We start from the raw sequence: 26,982 nt of genomic DNA on the forward strand, positions 1-26,982 counted from the left end.
CACCTTTCCCAGCGTTTCTACCACGTATATACCGGCCACGGTGTCCGCCATTTGGGCGCGACGGCGCGTGAGTATCTAGGGGGTCACGGAGCGGCGCGCCCGGTTCGTTGCAATTCTTCCAGATGGCGCTAGCCTCCGCCGCATCGAGGGCCATGTAAGAAGCCGCATTTTTACTAGAAAGCCCACCATCGTACATAGCATTCGCAGTGAGCATTTCCCGGCAAACATTTCGGTTACAAACGCTCCAGCGTTCGGGAAGCACGAGCAGCAGTAAGGAATCTTGAATGCCATCGCGTTGCACTCAAAGGAGCTCTGAACCACTTTTTATCGAAGTGGGGAAAAACATTTGAAGTGAAGGTAAGCTATTTCAGAACCACTTTGCCGCAAAAAGTACTTCAATGCATTCAGCATAAGCGGAGCAATGAAACACGGCCTCAGTTGTGCTCCTCTTCTTCTTCCAATGCCTTGCACTGCGAAGGCTACGGCGGAGACGTCACAGTGGCGCACAGTTCAAATTCCCGATTTGGTGCCTATGCCGCGCTAAACGTAAGCCAAACGTGGCTGTCCTCAGAGAGCCGCAGTGCGCTTAGCCGCTGGACTCGTGGCGGCACCTCGCGGCGGCCGCGGTGTAGCCGAGCTCAGCGACTAATACCAGCCGCATATTGGCGTGTGCTTTATGACGAAATAAAGCACACAGAAAAGAGCGAGGAACAAGGTGTTTTTGAAACAAGAGCGTTTGAGAAAAAGGTAACTTCGCGCTACGCTTGCGAGCTGCACGGACTGGGTACGACAGCAGTATTTGGCTGAGATGTTCACAGCAGCGTATGCTACCCGCAGACTATGTTATTTCACCAAGCCCGAAGGGTGGGTCAGGGCCCCTTTAAAGGTGAAGCATAAGTGTGCTTCACCTTTTTCATAATATGTATTTCCTTTCAGCTTTCATTAGACGAGGCAAACACTGTGACCCCAGATATTGCATTAAGATGTACTCATGGTGAAACTAATATGCACCAGGCTGAGGCAAGCATGAGAAATGAGGATGGACGGTTGGCGAAGAAAAGTGATAGAACAAATAAATCATGGCATGAACGAATTTTAAATCACGTCAAGTAATGCTTTGTATGGCAAGCTAGGATCTGTCATGCCATGTCCCTAGATGGAAAGCTATCATTTTTTCGGGGGGTGGGTGGGCTGGGGGGGCCCGGCTAACTCTACGAACCCCACCACGAAATATATATATATATATATATATATATATATATATATATATATATATATATATATCCAATGAACGGAACGAAAGGGAATTAACCCAGGGGCCCGATTTTTTATAAATCATATCTTGAGAAGCCAACTGACACCAAGGACAACATAGGGGAAGTTACTTGTACTCACTGTTTGCAGTAAAGAAACGATAAATTAATGAAAATAAAAGTGCATGAAGAAACAAATTGCTGCAGGTGGGTAACGATCCCACGTCTTCGCATTACGTTTAAATTGATGGCAATGAAACTGGATGAAAAAAAAACAACTTCGCACTATGCTTTCGCGTAATGCGAAGATGTGGGATCGTCGTATCATGTAGTGTGTTCCGAGAGTGGCAGCCGTCTTTGTAAAACTCAGTCATGTGTATTTGAATATAATCCTTTTTTCATCCCTTAAACGTCGCTCGGACCCTGTCTTTCACCCGTCACCTGGCAGGGCACCATGCATGGAAACTTCATGAACGCATGGAGCCCGACTTCACAACAGTGGTAGCAGCGGTGGTATTCTAAGTGCAGGACCTCCTTGTAAATTGTAATAGTTGGGCATTTCCGCCGGCTCCGCAAAAATAAAGAAAAACGGTTCTCAGCGTCACGAAGGCAGAAGTCACTGTCGAGGAAGCTGACGAAACTTGGGAAACCATTCTCGAAAGAAAGAAAAAGGCAGAGGAGCGCGAGAGGTGTGAGTGAAAGAAGGCAGAAAGGCGCAAGGGTGAAGCAGAGCAGCACGAGATACGCGAGGAAGAGGCAGCACAACGGCTCGCTCTGAAATGGAAGAGCTTGAGCATAAAAGTCTGATGCTTAGGTGGCAGATAGCGCGACGCCAACTCGACACTTTATGGGCAGCCGAGGATATGGTTAATTTCTCATTGGTTTTGAAAGAGTGAGTGAGAAAGAGGGTGTCAACTGGGACTTGCGGAGCGAGAAATTACCTGCGCTGATCCCGTTTAGTATCTCTAAGTGTTTCATGAACAGTTTGAGCTAAGAGAAAGCGTGAGCTAAGATGGTTTTGTTAAGACACTTTGGTCGAGCATATCACGCCAACTTCGAAAGCCTAAAAGAGAAAGCGGGAGTATTCGCCGAGGGTTACAACACGGTGCGAAGTTTTCACAGTATGCCGCGACGATCTGAAACAAGCGCCAAATCATGATTTGGCTCCGGGGAGACAGAGGGTAACAAGTCTTTATGTTGGAATTCCAAACCGGAGGCTTCAACTTCCTCCGCCATGCATCAGTAAAAGGAAGGCCATGCACCTAAAGTAGCCCAAAAACGAAGGTGCCCGCTGACGCTGTACGCGCGTTGGAGAAGCAGAAGAGTTGTTTCTTACAGCTGTGGAGAAAAAGGACACATGTCCAGAAACTGTGAGAGACGGGTAATATTTGCCCCAATTCGGGATTGCGATGGGAACCTGCAGCTGTTGAATCCGTATACGCGACAGCTTTCAGGGAACGGCCAGGTGTGTCCAGAGGCGGAAATTTCGGCCAGCCTGCCAGAGCAAGTCAGCTATGGCTTTTACAATAAGTCGGAGCTAACGCTGATGGAACCAAGGCAATCCGTCTCTATTATGGGCACTTTCAGGGCAAGAACATAGGAGGAGACTCTGAGACCGATAGGCATATTCCCTATTGAGCGGCGGTCAGAGGTGCATAGCATGGTTCCAGAAGCAGCTGCTTGTAGTGACCATTCAGACATGTTTGTAGCTGGATGCGACGGGAAGGCAGTAGAGAGGGGCTGGTCTTCCGCAAAGGAAGAGGAAGGCGCTTAGAACAAGTATGTACGGAGCTGGCAAGTTCGGCCAGTCTGACAGAAACAACAGAAGAAATAGAGGGCCTGTTAGGCCAACTGTGTGCGGAGGTAGCAAGTTCCACCAGCCTCCAAGAAAGAGCACAAGAAACGGAGGGCCCATTAGGACAAATGTCTACAAAGGTGGCGAGATCGGCTCGCCGGCCGAAACAAGCACAAGAAATGAAGGGCCCGTTAGGCCAAGTGTGGACGGATGTGCCAAGTTCGGCCAGCCTGCCAGAAAGAGGACAAGAAACACAGGGCCTGTTAGGCCAGGTGTTAACGGGGGTGGCGCGTTCGGTCAGCCTGCCAGAAAAAGCACAAGAAACGGAGGGCCCGTTTGACCACGTGTGACCAGCGGTGGCAAGTTTGGCCAGCCGGCCTGAAAAAGCAGCAGAAATGGAAGGCCCGTTAGGGCAAGTTGCGCGGAGCTGGCAGATTCGGCCAGCATGCCAGAAAAAGCACTACAAACGGAGGGACCGTTGGGCCAAGTGTGTACGGAAGTGGCAAGTTCGGCCAGCCAGCCATAAAATGTACAAGAAACGGCGAGCCCGTCAGGCCAACTGCGTACGGAGGTCGCAAGTTCGGCCAGGCTGCCAGAAAAAGCACAAGAAACGAAGGGCCTGTTATTCCAAGTGTGTACAGAGGTGGCAAGTTCGGCCAGTCTGCCAGAAGAAGCACAGGAAACGGAGGGCCCGTTTGGCCAAATGTGCACGGAGTTGGCAAGTTCGGCCAGCCTGTCAAAGAGAGCACAAGAAAAGGAGGGCCCGTTAGAATAAGTGTTTATGGAGGTGGCAAGTTCGGCCACGCTGCCAGAAAAAAGCTCAACAAACGGAGGGCTTGTTAGGTCCAGTCTGTGCGGCGTTGATAACTTTGGCCACCCCATTAGAAGAAAGCACAAGAAAAGGAGGGCCCATTACGCCAAGTGTGTAAGCAGGTGGCACGTTTGCCCAGCCTGTTAGAACAGCCACAAGAATTGGAAGGAAGGCCCGTTAGGCCACATGGGCCCGAGGTGGCAAGTTCGGCCAGTCTGCCAGAAAAAGCTGACAAATTGAAGGCCCGTTAGGTCAAGTATGTAGGGACATGGCATATTTATCCAGCCCACCAAAAAAAGCACAACAAACGGAGGGCTTGTTAGGTCAAGTGTGTGCGGCGGTGATAAGTTTGGCCATCCCATCAGAAGAAAGTACAAGAAATAGAGGGCTCATTACGCCAAGTGTGTAAGGAGGTGGCACGTTTGCCTAGCCTGTCAGAAGAGCCAAAAGAATTGGAAGGCCCGTTGGGCCATGTGGGCCCGAGGTGGCAAATTTGGTCAGCCTGCCAGAAAAAGTACAACACACGTATGGACCGTTAGGCCCAGTGTGTACGGAGGTGGCAAGTTTGGCCAGCCTACCAGAAACAGTGTAAGGAACGGATGGCCCGTTATGCCAAATGTATGCGAAGATGGCAGGTTCGGCCAGCCTGCCTAAATAAGCACAAGAAACGGAGAGCCCTTCAGCCAAACTGTTTGTGGAGGTGGCAAGTTTGGCCAGCCTACCAGAAACAGCACAAGAAACGGAGGGCCCGTTAGGCCAAGTGTTTAAGCAGGTGGCATGTTTGCCCAGCCTGCTAGAACAGCCACAAGAATTGGAAGGAAGGCCCGTTAGGCCGCATGGGCCCGAAGTGGCAAGTTCGGCCAGCCTGCCAGAAAAAGCAGACAAATTGAAGGCCCGTTAGGCCAAGTATGTGGGAGGAACATGGCAAACTTGTCCTGCCCACCAGAAAAAGCACAACAAACGGAGGGCTTGTTAGGTCAAGTGTGTGCGGCGGTGATAAGTTTGGCCATCCCATCAGAAGAAAGTACAAGAAATAGAGGGCTCATTACGCCAAGTGTGTAAGGAGGTGGAACGTTTGGCCAGTCTGTCAGAAGAGCCAAAAGAATGGGAAGGCCCGTTGGGCCACGTGGGCCCGAGGTGGCAAATTTGGTCAGCCTGCCAGAAAAAGTACAACACACGTATGGACCGTTAGGCCCAGTGTGTACGGAGGTGGCAAGTTTGGCCAGCCTACCAGAAACAGTGTAAGGAACGGATGGCCCGTTATGCCAAATGTATGCGAAGATGGCAGGTTCGGCCAGCCTGCCTGAATAAGCACAAGAAACGGAGAGCCCTTCAGCCAAACTGTTTGTGGAGGTGGCAAGTTTGGCCAACCTGGAAGAAACAGTCCAAGAAACGGAGGGCCCTTCAGCCCAACTGTGTGCGGATGTTGCAAGTTTGGCCAGCCTACCAGAAACAGCACAAGAAACGGAAGGCCCATTAGGCCAAGTGTGTAAGCAGGTGGCACGTTTGCCCAGCCTGCTAGAACAGCCACAAGAATTGGAAGGAAGGTCCGTTAGGCCACATGGGCCCGAGGTGGCAAGTTCGGCCAGCCTGCCAGAAAAAGCAGACAAATTGAAGGCCCGTTAGGCCAAGTATGTAGGAGGTACATGGCAAATTTGTCCAGCCCACCAGAAAAAGCACAACAAACGGAGGGCTTGTTAGGTCAAGTGTGTGTGGCGGTGATAAGTTTGGCCATCCCATCAGAAGAAAGCACAAGAAATAGAGGGCTCATTACGCCAAGTGTGTAAGGAGGCGGCACGTTTGGCCAGCCTGTCAGAAGGGCCAAAAGAATTGGAAGGCCCGTTGGGCCACGTGGGCCCGAAGTGGCAAATTTGGTCAGCCTGCCAGAAAAAGTACAGCACACGTATGGACCGTTAGGCCAAGTGTGTACGGAGGTGGCAAGTTTGGCCAGCCTACCAGAAACAGTGTAAGGAACGGATGGCCCGTTATGCCAAATGTATGCGAAGATGGCAGGTTCGGCCAGCCTGCCTGAATAAGCACAAGAAACGGAGAGCCCTTCAGCCAAACTGTTTGAGGAGGTGGCAAGTTTGGCCAACCTGGAAGAAACAGTCCAAGAAACGGAGGGCCCACCAGCCCAACTGTGTGCGGAGGTTGCAAGTTTGGCCAGCCTACCAGAAACAGCACAAGAAACGGAGGGCCCGTTAGGCCAAGTGTGTACCCCGGGGGCAAGATAGGCCAGTCTGCCAGAAAAAGCACAGAAAATAGAGGGCCTGTTTGGCCACGTCTGTACAGAGTTGGAAAAGTTCGGCCAGCCTGCCAATAAAAGCACAGGAAAGGGAGGGCCCGTTAGGCCAATTGTGTATGGAGGTTGCAAGTTTGGCCTGCATGCCAGGAACAGTACAAGAAACAGACGGCCCGTTATGCAAAGTGTTTATGGAGGTGGCAAGTTCGGCCACCCTGCCAGAAAAAAGCTCAACAAACGGAGGGCCTGTTAGGTCAAGTCTGTGGGGCGGTGATAAGTTCGGCCTCCCCATCAGAACAAAGCACAAGAAATGGGGGGTCTATTACGTCAAGTGCGTAAGGAGGTGGTGCGTTTGCCCAGCCTGCCAGAAAAGCCACAAGAAGTAGAAGGCCCATTAGGCCACGTGGGTCCGGAGGTTGTAAGTGCGGCCTGGCTGCCAGAAAAAGCAGGAAACTGGAAGGCCTGTTAGGTCAAGTATGTAGGGATATGGTAAATTTGGACAGCCTGCCAAAAAGAAACACAACAAACGGATGGACAGTGGGGCCAAGTGTGCACGGAGGTGGCAAGCTCGGCCAGCCTACCAGAAACAGCATAAGGAACAGGTGGCCACTTACGCCAAGTGTCTACAGAGGTGGCAAGTTCGGCCAGTCTGCCTGAAGAAGCACAAGAAACGGAGTGCCCGTTAGGCCGAGGTTGAACGGAGGTAGCAAATGCGGCCAGGCTGTTAAAAACAGCACAAGAAACGGAGGGCCCGCCAGGCCAAGCGTATGCGGAGGTGGCAAATTTGGCCAGCCTGCCAGAAACAGCCCAAGAAATGGAGGGCCCGTCAGGCCAACTGCGTGCGGAGGGTGCAAGTTTAGCCAGCCTTCCAAGAGCAGCACAAGAAATGGAGGGCCCGTTAGGCCAATTGTGTATGCAGGTGGGACGTTCGGCCACCGTGACAGAAAAACCTCAAGAAACGGAGGGCTCGTTAGGGCAGGTGTGTGCGGCGTTGAAAAGTTCGGCCACTCCTTCAAGATGAAAAAGAAATGGAGGGCCCATTACGCCAAGTGTGTAAGTAGGTGGCATGTTTGCTCAGCCTGCCAGAAAAGTCACAAGTGGAAGGCCCTTTAGGCCACCTGGGTCCAGAGGTGGAAACTTCGGCCATGCTGCCAGAAAAAGCAGAAATTTGTGAGGCCTGTGGGGCGAAATATGTAGGGATATAGCAAATTTGGCCAGCCTGACAGTAAAAGTACAAAAAACAGATGGACCGTGAGGCCAAGTGTGTACCGAGGTGGCAAGCTCGGCTAGCCTACCAGAAACAGCATAAGGAACGGATGGCCACTTACGCCAAGTGTATGCGGAGGTGGAAAGTTTGGCTAGCCTGTCAGAAACAGCCCAAGAAATGGAGTGCCCTTCAGGCCAACTGCGTGCGTAGGTTGCAAGTTTGGCCACCCTGCCAGAAACAGCACAGGACACAGAGGGCCCGTTTGACCACGTGTGTACGGAGTTGGCAAGTTCGGCCAGCCTGACAAAGAAGCACAAGAAAAGGGGCCCGTTAGGACAATTGTGTGTGCAGGTTGCAAGTTTGGCCAGCCTTCCAAGAGCAGGACAAGAAAGGAAGGGCCCGTTAGGCCATGTGTGTATGGAGGTGGCAAGTTCGGCCAGCGTGCCAGAAGAAGCACAAGAAACAGATGGTCCGTTAGGCCAATTGTGTGTGGAGGTTGCAAGTTTGGCCAGCCTGCCCGGAAGAGCACAAGGAACGGAGGGCCCGTTAGGCGAAGTGTTTATGGAGGCGGCAAGATCGTCCACCCTACAAAAAATCTCAAGAAACGCAGGGCTTGCTAGGCAAAATGTGCGCGGGGGTGATAATTTCGGCCACGCGATCAGAAGAAAACACAATAAATGGACGGCCCATTACGCCAAGCGTGTAAGGAGGTGGCAGGTTTGCCGAGCTTGCCAGAAAAGCCACAAGAAGTGGAAGGCCCGTTAGGCCACTTGGGTCTGGAGGTGGCAAGTTCGGCCAGGCTGCCAGAAAAAGCAGGAAATTGGAAGGGCTGTTATGCCATGTATGTAGGGATATGGTAAATTCGGGCAGCCTGCCAGAAAAAGCACAACAAACGGATGGACCATGAGGCCAAGTGTGCACAGAGGTGGCAAGATCGGCCAGCCTACCAGAAACAGCATAAGGAACGGATGGCCACTTACGCCAAGTGTATACGGAGGTGGCAAGTTCGGCCAGCCTGCCTGAAAAAAGCACAAGAAACGGAGGGCCCGTCAGCCTGAGCGCGAACGGAGGTGGCAAGTTTGGCCAGCCTGCCAGACAGCCCAAGAAACAGAGGGCCCATCAGGCCAACTGCGTGCGGAGGTTGCACGTTTGGGCAGCCTGCCAGAAAAAGCACAATAAACGGAGGGAGCGTCAGGCCAACTCCGTGCGGAGGGTGCAAGTTTGGCCATCCTGCTAGAAACAGCACAAAAACAGAGGGAACGTTCTGCCAAGTGTGTACAGAGGTGGCAAGTTCGACCAGTCTGCTAGAAGATGCACAGGAAATGGAGGGCCGATTTGCCACGTGTGTACGGTGTTGGCATATTTGGCCAGCCTGCCAAAAAAGCACAAGAAAAGAGGGCCCGTTAGGGAAATTGTGTGCGGAGGTTGCAAGTTTGGCCTGCCTTCCAAGAGCAGGACAAGAAACGGAGGGCCCATTAGGCCAAGTGTGTATGGAGGTGGAAAGTTCGGTTACCCTGTCAGAAAAAGCTCAATCAACAGAGGGCTCGTTAGGTCAGGTGTATGCGTGAGCGATAAATTTGGCTAGTCGATCAGAAGAAAACACAAGAAATGGGGGGCCCATTACCCGAAGTGTGTAAGGAGGTGGCCCGTTTCACCAGCCGGCCAGAAAATCCACAAGATGTAGGTGGCCCGTTAGGCCATGTAGGTTCGGTGGTTGCAAGTTTGGTCAGACTGCCAGAAAAAGTAGAACAAATGGAAGGCCCATTAGGCCATCTATGTTGGGATATGGCAAATTTGGCCAGCCTGCAAGAAAAAACACAACAAACTGGTAGACCGTTAGGCCAAGTGTGTACGGAGGTTGTAAGTTAGGCCAGCTTACGAGAAACAGCATAGGAAACGGATGGCCCATTAGGCCGAGTGTATACGGAAGTGGCAATTGTGGAAAATTGATAATAAAACGCGTCGCATTGTTCCTAAAGTAGGCAAATTCGGAGAGGCTGGCCAGACAAATTCGCGTGTAGGCTGTCTAAATCTCAAACATTCTTATGCCTCACGTTTGGAACCACTCAAATGTGTTGTTCACAGTCTAGAATATCGGAACAGAAAAAAGCATTCGGCAATTTTGAATAGTGAATTCTCGAAACAAATACGAATCGAGTAGGAATGACTATTCGATTCGTGTTCAAAATTTGGAATTTTCGCACACCCTTACGCTTGATGTATTCTATTATATCTCTTCCCCCATAGCAACACGTGCATGTTTATGTCGTGATTTATAGCTTGGTTACGCAGAAGAAAATAGCAATAACTCTTACTATGTTGTCGTTCGAAATTGTACAGCACTACCAGGTTTGATGAACGAAGAAACCATGGGATTGATCCTAATAATGCTTCCTAATCCTAATAGTCCTGATGACCTAGATTGTTAGTGAGCGTCTACAAACACCCAGTTAGCGGCGTATGCACAATCGCAAACAGAGTTAAGGCACCCATTTTTTAAAGCGAAGCTATGGCTAGTTCGGTGCATTTTCGTTGTCCGTGAACAAAAGCTATTATTGTATATTTCTCATACCCCTGTAAGCATTCATACTCCCGTAAGCAAGCAAAAACGCAATGGCTCATCGCAGCGTAAGGGAGAGGCTAGAAGCACTCAGCAAAGTGAAGCGAACAATGCTTGAATTCTTTCTCATCATGCACACAACATACAGAACAGCATGTCGAAAACTGTAATCAACAATGGCTCATATCCCCGTAAGGGAGTGGTTTACGTGTTTCGTGCTGCAGACATATCCCTTGCGATGCCACACCGATCCGGCCCAACCGACCATCCAGCGGTGAACGTGCATCCATTTCACATTATCAAAGAATGTGAATGCAGTTGCGAGTGAAATACTGAGCACCGATCAAGACAATAAATGAGCGCGCGTAGCTTTCATCACGATGACCACCCATCAAGACATTAAATGAGTTCGTACCTTTGTTCAAAATTATGTGTCACTTCCGTGTCGTGTGCTAAACAGTGTCGCTGGTCAACCACCTTCATAGAGTGGAATGCCTCGTGATTTTCGTCTATGCATTTTTCTTACTATGATAAAACAACTTGGCGTATTTTGCAGAAGCTTTGTATTGATCACCACTTCTCACTTTCTTTGAGGAGATATAACATGCGTAATTATAGACTAACAGCGAAGAATAACTGGTTATAACAAAAGAAATGAATATAACAGGCGCAGTTATAAGTTCGTTTTATTCATTATGCAACTTTACCGACCCTCCGAATTTGCAGCACTTCTCAGATATCACAAGGATACAAGAGCCTTAATGCATTTTAGATGTAATACATGTCTACACGTATATAGAGGACAAGTACGCATACTAAATTATGCTCGGCATTTAGCATGGTCTAATTAACAAGCAGTTGCATCGACTCAGGCAAGGAGGAAGGTAGCACGGTAGGCTAGGGGAGGCAAACGCGTCCGTTGAAGTAGACAACATAAGTTCTTTCGTGCGATTGCCTACGCAGTTCCACCACACGTAGTCAAATCCATTCTTATTTCTTCTAGGTAGCAGTGTGACGATTCGATGTCCTTGTTTATCTAGCTAGCAGCGCTTGTAACACGGAAGAAGTGCACTATTAACTTGCTTGACGTAATACAACGGAACCATCAATCGAAGGTTAGGAACGTCACACATCATAACATTGTTTAAGGATTAAAACGCAAGGATTGCTCTCTGCGCACTGAAACTTCCAAGCCTGGACACTCACGATGAAACCAAGATAATTTTGTGTTGCTATATAATTTCAAGTGCACGGCTATATTATTTCGAACCCATGCACGGGACCTTTGGTCGGATCCCTCAGGGAAAAATAAAATCCGTAAAGCGGCGTGGTTAGGAAAAAAACCTTGACATGTGCTCAAGACACGTGCTTGCGAGACTACTGCATACTTTCCGGATGCCGAGCACTGCTTTTCTTTCTGTAACACTGGCCCTAAAAGCTTGCTTTTTCTTTCAACCTAAACGCATTTTCGCCGGAAACTCAAAGATGTTTTACTCTAGGTGACAGGTTCAAGGCTACCGGAAAAGAAACGCGTGCGGCGCGTTTTGCCTTTTTCGGCGTAATTTTCCTCGTACCATACGGGTCTTGGTCTGTGGTGACAAGGCTATGCATGTCATGCTCTGACTCACGGACCACTTGTTTTCCCACTGCCAATGCCCCGCCGCCGATTCTCGACATTCAAAGCAGAGAAATTTTGTTTCATTACCTAAAGCCATCTTCAAACATCGAACCGCGGGCTTTCTCAAACATTGTATCTCGATGAGTTGAGGGCACAGAAGTTGCCGGCGTTGATGGCAAGGTTAACACCACCAAAAGCGGCCACACAACCACATTGTGTTTTATTTGTGAAATTAATCTTGTTAAACACGCCGCACCAAAATAGATATCCAATGGCACGTGTACTTTAAGCTGTATGTGCACAGCTGCACAGTCCTGGTGCCTCACCTATAAAGAGGCTGTTGTGCGCTACATACTAGACACAGCTACACCGGAACCTAGCAGCTGCGTAGCTTGGTTAGAGCTTGGAGGGTTCCACTTCACGAAAAAAAAGTTTAAACGATTGACTACGGGGATACTCTTCTTTACTGAAGTTCTTCCAGCGCCCGTAGCTTGGATTGCAGTTTTGACCTTCAGTAATTTCTGGTAGACGTAAATCGCAAAATAAAGTCACGTGGATACAAGCAAGCTATAATTCTTTTTGCGTTTGTTCAAATTTTTAGCGTATTGAGGGACCCAATAACGCAAAGCTATTGTAATGTGTTTTAACGCGATAGCGTTAAGGAGCTCGTGTCGCAGAAAAGCCGGTGTCGTCGGCGTCGGTGTCGGCGTCCGCGGCGTTGGCCGTGAGCGATAAATCACGGCAGGCACTTCATAAATAAAAAGCAACTTCCAAGATGGGCTGGGTGGGAATCGAACCAGGGTCTCCGGAGTATGAGACGGAGACGTTACCACTGAGCCACGAGATTTTTTTTTTTCTTTATTGCCGGTCTTCGACGTACACATACGGCATAAACAGATACACTTCATAATGGTAAAAGCAATGACCGTCTTGGGCCCTTGCGAATAGTTAAAAAGACTTGATTACCGCTAGTTCATCCAATATATGCATCCATTCGGGTGGTTCTGTTCTCGTTTTATAAGCTTCACGCAGATATAGCACGCTTTCAATGAAATGCTCTCTCGCAGGATGAATAACAAGCCTCTCATGACGCTCATCCATTCTTGTTTTCCACAGGCTATGTAAACATATTGCCATAAACATGTCACATGGCACATCTGCGTTCTCAGTTGGCAAGAAGCGGATGCCGTACGGTGTTATCGGTAATTCCTTTTTCAACGTTCTTTGTAGGATGTCCCACAAGAACATTGCATCTGAACAATCAAGAAAGATATGCTCAATCGTCTCTGGTTGCCTGCATCTTGAGCAGTTTACAGACCACGGCACAAAGATTCCCCTTTCTCTTAGCCATGGCTTCACTGGGAGCGTTCCACTGTGTAAATGGAAGAAAAAGGTTTTTGCGGATGACCGTATCGGCATCCGCTTCACTCGTTTGAGCACATTTCCTCCTCTGGATTCAACGCGGTACATTGAACGATAGACAGGCACAGGCAATGATACATCAAGTAAATCTTTGTACAGTCTTTTCCGTTTAATAGATGCAAGGTAATTCAATGAAAAGCGCGTATGTAGGAAGTCAAAGGCCAATACGACTTCTCGCAGGAAGCCTCTGGGCCTAGGTCCTGTGCTGTAATCGGAGGACACAACGAATTGAGGCAACGCGTTGCTCAAACACACACTGAGCCACGAGTTCGATGCTTCAAAGCGGTACAAAAGCGCCTCTAGTGAACGCGGTGTTGCCTTAGAAACGAGCTGTTTCTAAGGCTCAGGCGTGCGTCGCTTGCTCAGGCGCACATTTCGTTGTCGCGCCGAACGCTGCGTTGCTCGACGCTCACCGCGTCCGATGCGGGGCGCGTAGTCGCTGCGCCGTAGCCCATTGTCTTACACCCCTTGGCGGGTCGACGGGAACGCTGTCGCGTTCCATTCTTGTTTATCCCGATCTCCCTACATTTGCATAACCCCCGGTTCAAGCATTGGGCAGTGACTCGCAGCGTTGTTTGAACAGGTAAATGAAGCGCTCTCCTCGATTCCAGGAGGTCACTTTTGTTTGCTTTCACAGCAAATAGCATTCCCTTACTTGGAAGGTTTTTCTTATATATCTTTATTGGCTGACCAGAGGCGAAGAGCACGCGGAATTGGAGAGTTTCACTGCGGGCGGGCTAGCACTGTGTACGTAGATAACCTGATGAAGCCGGTGGCACAAGCGTCTGCTACTGGCTTGCTTCTTCTTGCTTAGCTTTCGGTGTCTGGTAGATAATTACGGCGTTCTGCAACGGAAGAGCAAGAAACACAGCTTAAACAGATCCTCGGCGATAGCAATATGGCATAGTTATTTTGTTTAGATGTTGAAAGGGCTCGGAAACGCTGTACTGCCACGCAGAAATTTTTATTATACGCAAATATATCCATTCTCCCCGGCAGCTTCGAGTAGCCAGTGCCAGAGCGATCAACAGGCAGCCATATTCTATTTATTTCTGAACGGGGCAGAGTCGAGCTGTTCCGGGGAAAAATGCAATTTTGTTCGGCAGATTAATACAACTTTAATGAGCACATTTTATGTGCACTTTGACGCAATGAGCTTTCGCGGTTTTAGGACGTCACGTGTCAGACAGGTGAAGTGGGCGCAGCCCGAAAACTTTTGACTAATTGCGGAGGGCTGATGGTGAAAAAGGCTTAGATCCAGAAATAGTGGTTTCCTTTTGTTCAATCTGATCAGGCATATTCAGTTTGTGCACGTGAAATCCGATGAAGAGCTTTCGCGGTTTTCCTGACGTCGCGTGACAGACAAGCGAAGTAGGGGTATGGTACGGTATGGTATGGCAAAACTTTAATGAAGTCCTGCAGATCGTGAGTCTTCACGAAGCGGGCCGCTCCCACGTGGGAACCGGAAGGCCGAGCCTCTCAGCCGCATCGTGGGCCTGCTGGACAGCACAGAGTTGGTCAGCCAGAAGAGGGCTTCGGAGAACCGCCTCCCATCTGGCCGAGCTGTTATCGATGATAGAGCGTGACCGGGCACAGCGCCAGAGCATGTGGTTTAGCGTGGCAATTTCTCCACAATCGTGGCAGGTAGCATTGGTGTAAGTATCCGGATAGATTTTACGTAAGAGCGACGGATTGGGATACGTATCCGTTTGTAGTAGACGGAGCGTTAATGCTTGAGCTCTATTGAGCTGCGGATGAGGAACAAAGTAGGTTCTACGGCTGAGATAGTAGTGTTTAGTAATCTCGTTGTAGGTGGAGGGCGTGTCCCTGTTCTCTGGGGAGTCGGCTTCCGATTGGTCAAGGGTAGCCCGGTGGGCAAGTTCACGCGCAGCGCCGTGAGCCGACTCGTTGAGGTTGGGAGGAGCACCCTTTATCTCACCCTGATGTGCGAGAAACCAATAAATTAAGTGGTGCGTGATTGCATTGCCCCCAAGAAGTCTGAGGGACTGTTTGGCAACGGTGCCTTCTTCAAATGCTCTGACTGCAGATCTTGAATCACTATAGATGACATCCAGTGAGCTATCCAGCAGGGCTAGTGCAATAGCCATTTGTTCAGCTATTTCGGAGTCCCTCGTCCGAACCGAAGCAGCATTGGTGATTCCTTGCCGACCATCAACAGTGACGATGGTGAACGCCCGACGTCCCTTACAAGAAGCGGCATCCACAAAGCTGACCTGTCGCTGATCGCTGTGTATTTGCCTAAGGAGGTTGGCTGCCCTTGCCCTCCTTCTACCGCGATTATGATCGGGATGCATGTTCCTAGGTATGGGCGCGCCCGTAATGTTCTCACGAATCGTCAGAGGAACTTTAGAAAACTCCTCCGCTACTCTGTCGGGGTGATATCCGAGGTCCTGCAAAATGGACCTCCCTGGTTTCGTTGTTGTGAGCTGAGTTAGCTGTGCGCGCTCCTGGGCCTCTGCAATCCCTTCGAGAGTATTATGAATGCCAAGCTGAATTAAGCGCTCTGTGCAAGTGTATACGGGTAACCCGAGAACGCGCTTAGTAATCTTCCTAAGCTTTGCATTCAATTTATCCCACTCTGCCCGTTTCCATCGATGCATGGCTGCCACGTATGTAAAGTGGCACAGAACGAAGGCATGCATTAGTCGCATGAGGTTATCCTCCTTGAGTCCATGATGCGGATTTGATACCCTCCCAACTAAACGAACAGCACTTTCAGTTTTAGCAATTAACTTGCGTATAGTCTTGCCATTTGTACCCCTTTACTCAACGATCATGCACAAGACTTTGAATCGTCTCTGGGTATGCGGCAGCCCGCAAACATTTTAACTAATCGTGCAAGGTGGTTGCAAAACTGGACTAGAAAAGTTTGGAGCAACTTTACGTTATAACAATGCCAAGTGCGTTTAAGGAAACGATTTAGGTCAGTTTATTTCCTTAAGGGCCCCTTTATCAGGGATGTTACATAAGAGGTGGGGTACATCATGCCACGAGAATTCAACGCAACCGTTTTGAGTGGGAGCAGTGTTCATACGCAATGACCACTGATATTTTTTTTGCAATATGAGACGATGGTGTTTGTTATAGATACTTGTGCGTTCCTGCCAGCGTCTTTTCTTCTTTTTTGAGGCAAGCAAATTATTTGATATTAATTGCGTTTATGCTATTGCAGCATATAAATAGTTCAAAATGGATTCGACATAAATGTTTGAGAGGTATGCCTGTTTTCGTGATGTCTGGGCGAGGAAAAAAATTGTTACATCGTTTGTTACATCGTAGAAATGTACGCTACCTGCTACGTAAATGATACTATTGATGGGTGTAAGAGCTCTTTCTTAGCCTTTGGTATTTTTTGCCCCAGTTCGTCTATCTGTCACAAAAAAAACAATATGAAAAGTGAACCAAATATATAAGCAAGGAAAGCAGGTAGATGAAAAAAACAACACTTATGAGATGCTTTAAAAACAACTTTTTTGGTTGCTTGATCATTACAATTATTTTATGATGCCAGTATAACAAATTTTCCTTTATGAAAACTAAACGCACTTTTGCGGAAAACCTGTTTCCTCCCACCGTAAGCTCCGTTGAGAGTACTTTGTATGTACTCCTCGGTTAGCATATATAAAAATGATGAACTCTTACTATCCTGAAAATTACTTGAAGTTGCCTTTTACAGCTTATACCTATTTTGTCATCATGTAGCCATGCTACATATATGTTTTATGAAAAAATATGGTTATTCCATTTAACATGTTTCGAATATGTATACACACGCTCGTCTCTCCCAGTCACCTTGTTGAAGCAGACTGTCTTTCAAGCCGAGTCTGTTTTCTCCCGTGAGTAGTCCATAAAGGTATCCAACAAAAATGCGATAACACACTGTCATACATCAGATACAATTTTAATACCGTGGTAATGACAAGAATAACATAAAGCGGACAAGAAATGTGCATGGAATACCGGATGCTAAAGTTAGTACACGGGCTGAGTAGTTTATAGAGAGTCTGATAACACTGTGGTAAACTTTCAATAAATGAAAGAAAAGTGATTGCATTAAGGGCAGCACCTGCCCTGGCTTCTTAGTGGCTTTGGCGTTGCACTACTAAGCACGAATTCGCGGGTTTGAATCCCGGCTGCGGCCGCCGCATTTTGATAGAGGCGAAATGCTAAAATATCTATGTACTGCGCATTGGGCGCACGTTAAAGAACCACAGGTGGTTTAATTTATTTCGGAGTCCTCCTCTACGACGGCCCTCATAGTAGGGTCGCGGTTTTACACACAAAACGCCATAAAAGAAGTGCAATGCACTCTTTTCCAGAATAAGTATTACAAGCGTATTAGAAGAGCTCATGTTGCCCAAATAATATGGTCCAATCTGATTTATTTATTTACCTATTTATGCCTAAAATTTCACGGACGATTACGGCACTTCCTAATGCGAAATTTGAGCGCCGCTCTGTACGAGAAAGAAGTATGCGGGTCGGTATTTTGCATTGTGGTTATATGGCTACACGGCTTATATTAGGAAGAGAACGCTGTGAGTAGCGTGGCTGTCGCGGACAATCTGTCTTGTGCGTCACAACGTAAACGGAGTGAAGTGTGGCGCGATTACCTCGCTACTCGGGAGAGCGCGGGAGGCTGCGCTTGGGGGACGCGTGGGCGCGATTCACAGCAGCAGCCTCAGACGGACCTCCACTCATGCAGAGAGCTTTGTTTTCATACATGGTATTGGTGGACGCGCTCACCGCATGCCTTATCGATGGCGTCATGGGTGAACAGACGACGGCGCGCTACTCTGGCACCACCTCGTAACGGACATTGCCACGAAGCCCGTCTTGCGTGGCACTACGGTTTTCTTCTCACGCTTTCGCCATACCCTACTCCTCCGCCTTCTTCCTCGCGCTCTCTTCACTATCGCAGTCTTTCATCCTCCGCTACGCTCTGCGTTCACTCTTTCATCTTTCGCTGTGCTTGTTCGCTCGGTTTGGCTGGGACGCCGCGGGACGCTCCTGCTCAACGTAAGAACGGGCGCCCAAGAGTTGCGCTTCAAATGCCCCAATTTGTAGTATTAAATGCGAGGTGGGCATTTCTAAAGGGTGACGTCTTTGATAGCAGCTTTCAAGGATGCATGACTCAAGCTGCGCACACATGTCAGCAAAGTGCATATGTTGAAACTTTTTTCACTTTTATTTTTCAGCAGCACACATTGGCCGTACTGAGGATCACACCAAGAAACATGCCGAGCGAGCCATCCAGGAATCCAAGGTACAACTCGGAGCTGTACGTCAACAACGATGATCGGCAGCGAGAATTGAATCTAAAGGTTCTAGACCTGCTTCAGATGGCATTTTCGTCTCAAGACACTGAAGGCCATCAGTTCTTGGACATCGGCTGTGGTATCGGAGACTTCACCCGCGACTGGCTCCTTTCGCGATTTCCACCCGCAAAAGAGTCATCGCGGTCGACGCCTCAGAAGATATGTTGGCCTATGCTCGGCAGCATTGCACGCACCCCAGCATATAGTTCGATTACCTCAACATTGGTGATGACATCAGCGATTTCGCCAAGAAGTATGACAAGTTTGACCGCATATACTCCTTCTTTTGCCTTAACTGGGTCAAGGACCAGGCGCAGGCTATGAAGAACGTGTCGACGCTGCTGACCTCTCGCAGAGAGTGTCTTCTGGTCTTTCCCGCCTGGTCGCCCACGAGGATGCTTTGGAGGAAAGAGGCGAAGTTGGATCGCTGGAGGAAGTTTTCAAACGTAAAAATTTTTAGCTTTTAGCTTCTTTATGTTGTCTTATAGTAAAGGACCGGGTGGCATTCTTACGCGGTCCCGGCTGCTCATTGTCGCTGGCGAATGCATATATATATATATATATATATATATATATATATATATATATATATATATATATATATATATATATATATATATATATATATATATATATATATATATATATATATAATCATAATAAAGCGCGAGAACTTCTGATAGGAGCACGTTCAAAGATATGCACGTGCACCAGGGAAAAAAAAGGCGCGGAAGAGAGTGCATGTGTGCACACGAAAATGCACAAACAGCCGCAAACATCCACAGACCTGCAAGCTAGTGAAAGTGCGAAATTCACTATGAGAGCCCACACGTTGAATGACAGCACTGCAAGAGCTGGCATAAGGATACTACACGTATGTACATGTTAACATACTCTAATGACACAACTGCGCGTAAAAAACTTCTACGTGCATGACATATATATGATTTTGTGAATTCTTTAACAGTGGATACAAAATTCTTTTATGCAAACGTAAATTATTTATATTTTCCTAGAAAACATTAACAGATTAAATATGAAAAGATTGAAGCAGCCGGCTCTCTGGCCTGTTAGGTTGTTTACTATTTTTTTTTCCGGCGCACTGGCACGGCAGCCTCCCACGGAGCCTGTATTTCACACCAGCTGTAATCTGTGTTGTTGCCACGAAAGGCTCCAATAGTTAAAGATTAGAGTACCTGAGAAAAAATTTAAAGAAATTTGTACTGACCAGTTGCAGCGGGAGACATAAGAATTTGCGCGACAATTACGAGCCTTAGTATTTGGAGAAGGTTGCTAATTTTTAACCATAGACTGTATTACTTCACGGGAGATGCTGTAAATGTAGAATTGAAGTCAGCCAGTGAACTTATGCTAAGGACACAATATTCATACACGAATTTAGAAAATAAGAATACTCCATATATGCAGCGCAATGCCTTGTTGTTTCACTAAAATGTTTGCGAAATTTGGCGATGGTGTAAAAGCTCTAATTTAGCATTGAAATATTCACCGCACTTTGCTAAAATGCAGTGCAGAAAACTGCGTTTTCTGGCCATTCAATGCATGCGTTCTTTTTCCTTGAATAATTCAATTTGAACGGATTCTAGCTCTCCTTCATTTGAACAGTACCATTCTTGTTTGCCAAAGCACATACGGGTGTTCTCCGGGGAACTTTTGTATGCGGCACCAGCTTAGAACTCCGTGGCTTGAGGTTCTCAGTGAAAAAAAAAAACGAACAAACAAGTAAATCAGTAAAGAAAACAGGCTTCACACTTGCGTGTATTGAACCAAGAAAGGACAACCCAGTAAGTAATAATAAGCAGACATATCGATTGGCAGCCTTTTGAAACATGCAGTCTCGGAATTCTCTATTAGTATTGGCGACCAGTACCTCCCTTCCCCGCTGTGTTGCAACTTCGACCACCGTGTCAGAGGTACCATATAACAGTTTTGCTTCCATCAGATGTTCGAAGGCTTCGTGCCCAAAAGTCAAGACCTGGAGGATGACGATGCGAGAATATCTTACGCCCAAGATATCCTGCGTCATGCCGGTCGGGAACCCAGCACCTGCGCGCTCCTCTATGTACAGCCAAACTACGGCAAACCAGAAGCACACATAGGTAAGTCCCTACATTAAGGGGGTTAGTGGAAGCCCTGAGCTTTCGTAAAGGGACCAAGAAATACCTGTGCAGTTAAAAATGACTATTTCAAAAATAATTTGCCGCTAGACTTCCACGAGTTCAGCAGAAGCAGAGTTATTGGGTATCAAAGGTCGCGCGCCCATGATGCCCTTCATGGTGCTCTCCGTTCCTTCTTCAGTGCCTCGCCCCGCGAAGGCAACGGTGAAGCGGGGTGTGCCCACAACACTCCGCCAACTAGATGCGGCCGGCAGTTTTTATTTCATTTTGGATGTTCATGAAGATGTCACTGCTTCCGATTTTGGCGCCTGTGACGCGCCAAGCCCAGAGACTCGACCTCAGCTTACGGATGATTTCGTGGTGTCTCAGCCCTTCGCAGTGCTAAAATGTACCGGATAGCTACGCTCGGCTTTGTCGCTCCGAGCGGCAAGTAGCACATTTCAATTGGCCCTTATCTCTACGGAAATCAAGCAATTTCCGATGATCGAACGAAACGTCGCCTTTAGGTGCGCTTGTAACGTGCTTCCACTATGACGGCGACACACCTCGAAGGTGTGCAACTCGCGAAGCAGATGACCTGTTCCAATGGATGTGGGTGCTCGCTCAGGGTCGCCATGAGCCTCGAGCCACGTCACCCGCAGAGACCGCTCAGAGCAAGCGGTTGTCCTCAGCGACCCGGAGTGAGCTCAGCGAACGGGCTAGTCGCGGCACCCTCGCTGTGGCCGCGGTATCTACGTTACGTACCACATGGCCTCCGAGATTTGGGCGCGGTGGCAGGTTTTGCTGCGGCCGGCCCATTCGGACGGAGTGAGTGAAAGTTCAGTGGTGGGTGTAGCAGGCTCCTTCACCGCACCGGGGTGCTCGCACCGAGGCTTTTCTATGGGTCAAGGAAGCTTTCGAGCGCTCCAGTACTGTTGTTTCGACTTGGTTGTGGAGAGAAAAACAGGATTTTGCAGTGCTGTATTATCATTCGCTCATTAGTAATTGACGCCTGAAGGTGTGCGAGGGGCAAAGCGCGGTCTGCCAGCTATTTCCTCTCAAATGTATTAACTTCTCTTTTTCATACATACTCCCAATACATTAACGTGGCCATGTAGAAGTAGTATACTTCTGCAAGAGTTCGTCATGAGACGATTAGAAGGCATGAACAGCCGCTAACAAGCACCTTTCATCGACCTTTCAAACAGCATGACATATCAAAGTGGCATATCAATTACTGAATCAACGCAGTGCAAAGTGCACAAACGAAATAAAAAATTACACGAAGCAAGACAATTGAGGCAACAACAACTAATGTATGTCATGTACGATAAGGTACCAATTCACAGAATGGTGTTTGAATCTACACATGATCTGTTTACAAAACGAAATGATTAAACATACATCAATACTACAAAATCAATGGATGACAATGTAGAACAGTACTTGGAAAATATACAGGCACTAAGAACTAGCTGGTTGAGACGGCAAAATTTCCGAGGCAGTGGTGAAAAAGTGCCTGGGAAATATGCAGTGAAAACCTTTCGTAACACGGGAACAGAGAGGCAGTGCGCACGCTGACATCTGGCCCGAACTGCCTTCTACAGCTGCCTAAGTGTGCGCTGGATCGCTCAGCTAACAGCGCCATCTAGGGGCGGCCGTGCGCGATCACCACATTACATTTTTCGTTTGCTGTGCGCCGAACGGTACAGTCTGAGCAAGACCTGACAACACACGCTATCTCGGAGGCCATACGCAGCAGACGCAGCCACAGGAAACTGCCGTGCGTATACGCAGCGTTTGCTTTGAGTGCGACAGGGCCAAAGCGAGCGCTCGCGCTCACGTGGTCCAGTCTGGCCGTGCTACGCTGCGCGGGCCAGCTTTGTCTTGCACCAGCTTGACCGACGGACAGTAGTAACATCCAACTTGTGCATTTAGAAGCGCTCCCAAATGCTCAATACGAAGCGATATATCTGTCGATGCGTCTGGCCAGGAGCGGCCAGGAGCGGGGGCATATGCTGGCAGGCGCACGTGTGGTCTGACGTTACATTTCGCGTGGTTAGAGGCTAGCTGAGTGTTTAAAGCTGATCCAACTTTAGCGATACCCGATGGCCATGAAATCGATAAGGCGAGTGGCCTAAGTTCAGTACCTACACGGGCGGCCACGGCCGAGCCTCGGCAGACGATAGTCGGCTTCTACCGCAAGCCCATAATTGTTATCGAAATTCGAAACACTGATTCTTCTTTATTCAGCTTGTTTGTTTAACTGCGTCAACAAATATACGCAATAACAGCTAGGAAGAAACGCACTGACCCGAACATCCTGCTTGACCGATGTCAGCAATTGACCAGTAGCAGCCGCGTATAGGAATTTGCTAAATGACGAAATATAGCAGCCGGAAGAGAGTGAGGAGACGGCTTCTGTTGAGAAGACAATGTTTGAGAAAAAGATGACTTCGTGCTCCGCTTGTGGCTCCCACGCACCGCGAGCGAGTGCAGAATTTGGCTCAGATACTCCCAGCAGCGTTTACTACCCGCATAATCTGTGTTTTAACCAAGCCGGTATGGTGGTTCAGAGCCCCTTAAAAGAACCCGTCAAACTACGTTAAGACACACGCTTTGAACTGCGGAATGTCGTTGGACAGTGACGGCTCCTTGCGTCTGCTTTATCCTCTGCTAAGGTGCTAATTGCATTCCTGGCGAGACTGTAAATAGACTTGTCTTTGAACCTAGCCATTTTCGACTATATTGTTAGATCCGTGCATTCGATGCGTATTTCAATGTGTGGGTGTCTATTTGGATGTGCAAAAAACGCAAAGACAATGCGCGTTTACAATGTTGTAGAACATGTCAAACATGTCACCCACTAAGTAGAGACAGAGCAATCGTGCACAAACTCACAGATTTCTTTTTTAGGCACGACCTAGTATGCTCGCACCAAAGGAAAAAAAAACATAGAGGCCGAAAAATATAGGGCTAATACGAGAAAGCAGTTACTCTAAATCTTTTTATCTTTCGCAATTATATATTCAAAAGCAAGAACCCAAATAAAAAGCGAAGAATTGGCGTTGGTAGGAGGCAACGAAAGGAAATCAAACTACAGCTATTATTGTTACAGTCTAGAAGAGTGGACAATTAAAGTTGCTGCGTAAGAAAATTATGCGCACAATATCCGGCTTATCTGGAAATTCAGATGCATGGCAAAGAGAAAAAAAATGCAATTTGCAGTTTCCCTTCAATCTATCGCTTTCAGATATGCAGTTATCGTTGAACCCCGCCTGGTCCTTGGCCACTCCCGAAGAAAGAGAAGCTCTCAGGAACGATGTCACTGCGGAAGTACTGAAGTGGACCAGCGAGAGTGCGTACTCTGCCAGACCATCGCTGTATGTCATTCACGCAAGAAAGATAAAAACGTAAACAATGTATTATTACATACTTTCATCCAAACGATTCACAGTGAAATCCACTAACACGAGGTTTCAGGAGCATCGAGCTTTTGCCCGTGCTTGCAAAGTTCTGAGAAATTTCAGTTACCTGGTGCTTTTATGGATGGCAGATGTGACCCCGTAGGTGCTCCGATGGCTGCATTAGTTCCACGAGCGATACTTTAGGAGTTGTACTAATGATCTGCTTGCTTATGCTCAAATTATGGTTTACCGCCAAAAGATGCGTTTCAACCGAATGAGAAGTTACTCCGACTTTTTAATGTTTCAGAGCGCGAGAACCAAAAAGAAAATGTCTGCGTACGTTACGCCAAATAACGTGTACTAGTATCTGTGGTCACTAAAAACAAGAAAAACAAGAACACCTTAAAATCTTAAACCACAAAGCCTTAAATTAAGAGAAGTCATACTTGACGCGCCAAGTCTCTAAAAATATCGTATTACACGCGCTAATTAAAAGCACATGGTGAAAAACTGACATGAGTTTGTGCGAACAGCGTTGAAGCTAGGGATGTTCGGTATGGGGAAATTTCATAGTGAATCAATTACAAATAACTCGAGATAAATAATCTACGAGTATCGAATCGGATGTCGACTACTTTCCCATTTCTAAACGACATTAAATGTTAAGCTCTTGCGGAGTCCTTTTAGTAAAAAAATAAATTAGGCTTCAATGCGTTATTTATGCATGCATGTAAATACCGCTCGGAAGTGGAAGTACGGATAATGAAGGAGCTTGTAATAAACAACTGCGCTTCGTTCCTTGGGGCATCGTGATAATGGTGGGAAGTGAAACAAGAGAAAAGCACGCAACCAAATGCATGCATAAAATGTTGTATTCGCTGAAGGACGAGAAGTGCCATATTATGAATCGCGGCGTAATAAATTAAAGAAGGCAAACATCGTGAGAGTGGCCAAACAATCAATCGAGGCAGCAAATCAGCCGACGGATGCCTCAAAAGGGGCCATTCGATCGAATGTCGGGAAATTGTCGAGCAGAATTGTTCGTTATCTTCCATTGCACTCTCCCAGCAACGCGGCAGTTCTCCTGCAGCAGAATCAGCCAGAGCAGCCCTTACTTCCCTTGAAGTCTCCAATAAGCGTTTTCACCTCTCACGTATTCGAAAGAAACGAGAGTTCGACAGTTTCGAATAGTTAATTCTGCAAATAAACACGGATCGAACAGCTGAGACTACTCGATTCATATTCATAATTTCGAATGTTCGCACACGTCCTAGGTGCAGCTTAATACCGGCTTGATGCACGACTTTTACGAAGACGTGGCATCCTCCACAGTAATGCACTTTCTGCAGGGTTTTCGCGAGGATCGGAGCTAGGTAAGCAATCAAACCGACGAACTATGCCGAAAGCTTGACGCGGCGGACGTTTATAAGACAGTCAACGAACATCCTTACATTTGTTACAGTTGCCTAATAGAGAAATCTAAACAATACTATTCAAATAGAACTTGAAATATTCCATTTTTTTCCACTGAGGTAACATTGGGAACGCACCTAGCCGGTCTATTGACACAGGTAAGCAGTTTGGTAACGCAATAAAGCATGAAAATATATCAGTTGAAGAAAAGCAACCACAAGACTTAGTTACAAACATGAGTAGTAAAAAGCACATTTTCAGGCCTCATTGTGGGCTATGCAAAGTGTAAAAGGCAAATAAATGACGAATGTATTGCGTGAAAGGATTAATGTGCCACGTGACAGCAGTGTTAGTGAACTAACTTCACTAAAATTTCCTCCATAGCGCAGCAAGCAAACACAGCAACAAGCAGAAATTTGTGAGATAATTATTAATTATCAATTATCAGACAGTGCCATGCTAATTTAAAGGTAGTTAAAGATACAGAAATATATTTTTAGATACGGTAACTTTCAGAGACAGATAACAAATGAAAAGCAGAGAGGCTAACCAAATTATCTGCCCAGCTGGCTGCTCTGTATAGAGGCATGGGCAAGGACTGAAAAGATGAGAATAAAGATTTCTGTTCACACACCATAATTTTTCAATCTGTCCCATGCTTTAAAAACACGCTAGCGCTTTGAAGTCAGTTCAGGCCGAGGTCATATGAGAACAGGGTCCAAGAATTAGGGTTTTCTAAAGGGATGTTTATAAATCTTGTAGAGTGTGACACTGAAGACGTTTATGTGTGCATTGAAACGGCGACAATCGAGCAGAAGGTGGGCTGTGGTCTCTGAGCCTATTCTTGCTATTTGTCTCGCTATTCATGTCATTCCGATGAGGTAGGAGTAGATATTACTAAAGCAACTCCAAGCCATAGACGACAAATTGAGTTGCTCGCCGTCGTGGTAAGCCGTGGGTAGCCTTCAGAGCAATCCTTCATGTAGTAGGTTACTCCATGGTAACTTCTTCCGTTTCGATGCACAATTGTAAGGCAGATTCAGTTTGGGAAATACAAGCACTTTGCCGCTTGTGGATGCTGCTGTACCGCCAAATATTGCGAGACCAATGACAGCGTTAAAAAACACACGCCCTGTAAACAGACCATATCTGAATGGACCAAAAGGGCCCACTTATCACGGCCTTTAATGACGTCTTTCATGACGTCTACATGACGATATTGACCCCCGCCACGATCACTGTTGACTTTTCGATAGACTGATACAAGACCAATAGTCATTGTGCGTGGGGAAAAATTTACTTCTCTGACGCAGATCTTGTCAAAAGATCAACAGTGTCCTGACTAGTTACCCCGCTGCTCTTGAAGCCCTTCAGCTGAAAGCTGATACGTTTCTACGTCCTGCTCGAGAAAGACAGCCAATTTCCAGAAGGAAAGTACTTCGTTCGGCATCAGGCAAACGAAGAAAAACGCCGAAAAGGAGGACGTTGACGTCATAGCTATCTTCTATTGCTGTCTGGATTTAAATAGTTGAATAGAAGCTTGAAAAGTTCATTTCATGCATCCCATGGTGAATGAAGGTGGTTTGCCACTAGTGAAGCTGTATCAAGCCTTGAGAAGTCATGAAGAAGCTCAGAGAGCCAGAGAATCACCTTCACTCGGTTATCCTCAGGCCAGTTCACCATACCAAGGTCAGTTACGAAGTTTATTGCAAGCACCCCCGAAAGGCCCCTCGGCCGCTCAGGCTCAACCCCGAAAGCCACCAAACTCTTCACGGAAGAGGCGGAACGTGGCCCCAAA

General features: G+C 47.6%; 1 pseudogene; it reads left to right on the forward strand.

Moving 5' to 3' along the window:
* The first annotated feature begins 18,135 nt into the window (after window positions 1-18,135).
* LOC142563182 (juvenile hormone acid O-methyltransferase-like) lies at window positions 18,136-23,781 on the forward strand (annotated as a pseudogene).
* The last annotated feature ends 3,201 nt before the right edge of the window (window positions 23,782-26,982 follow it).

The sequence above is a fragment of the Dermacentor variabilis genome, chromosome 11 (genome assembly GCF_050947875.1).
Source record: "Dermacentor variabilis isolate Ectoservices chromosome 11, ASM5094787v1, whole genome shotgun sequence".
NCBI classification, from domain to species: domain Eukaryota; kingdom Metazoa; phylum Arthropoda; class Arachnida; order Ixodida; family Ixodidae; genus Dermacentor; species Dermacentor variabilis.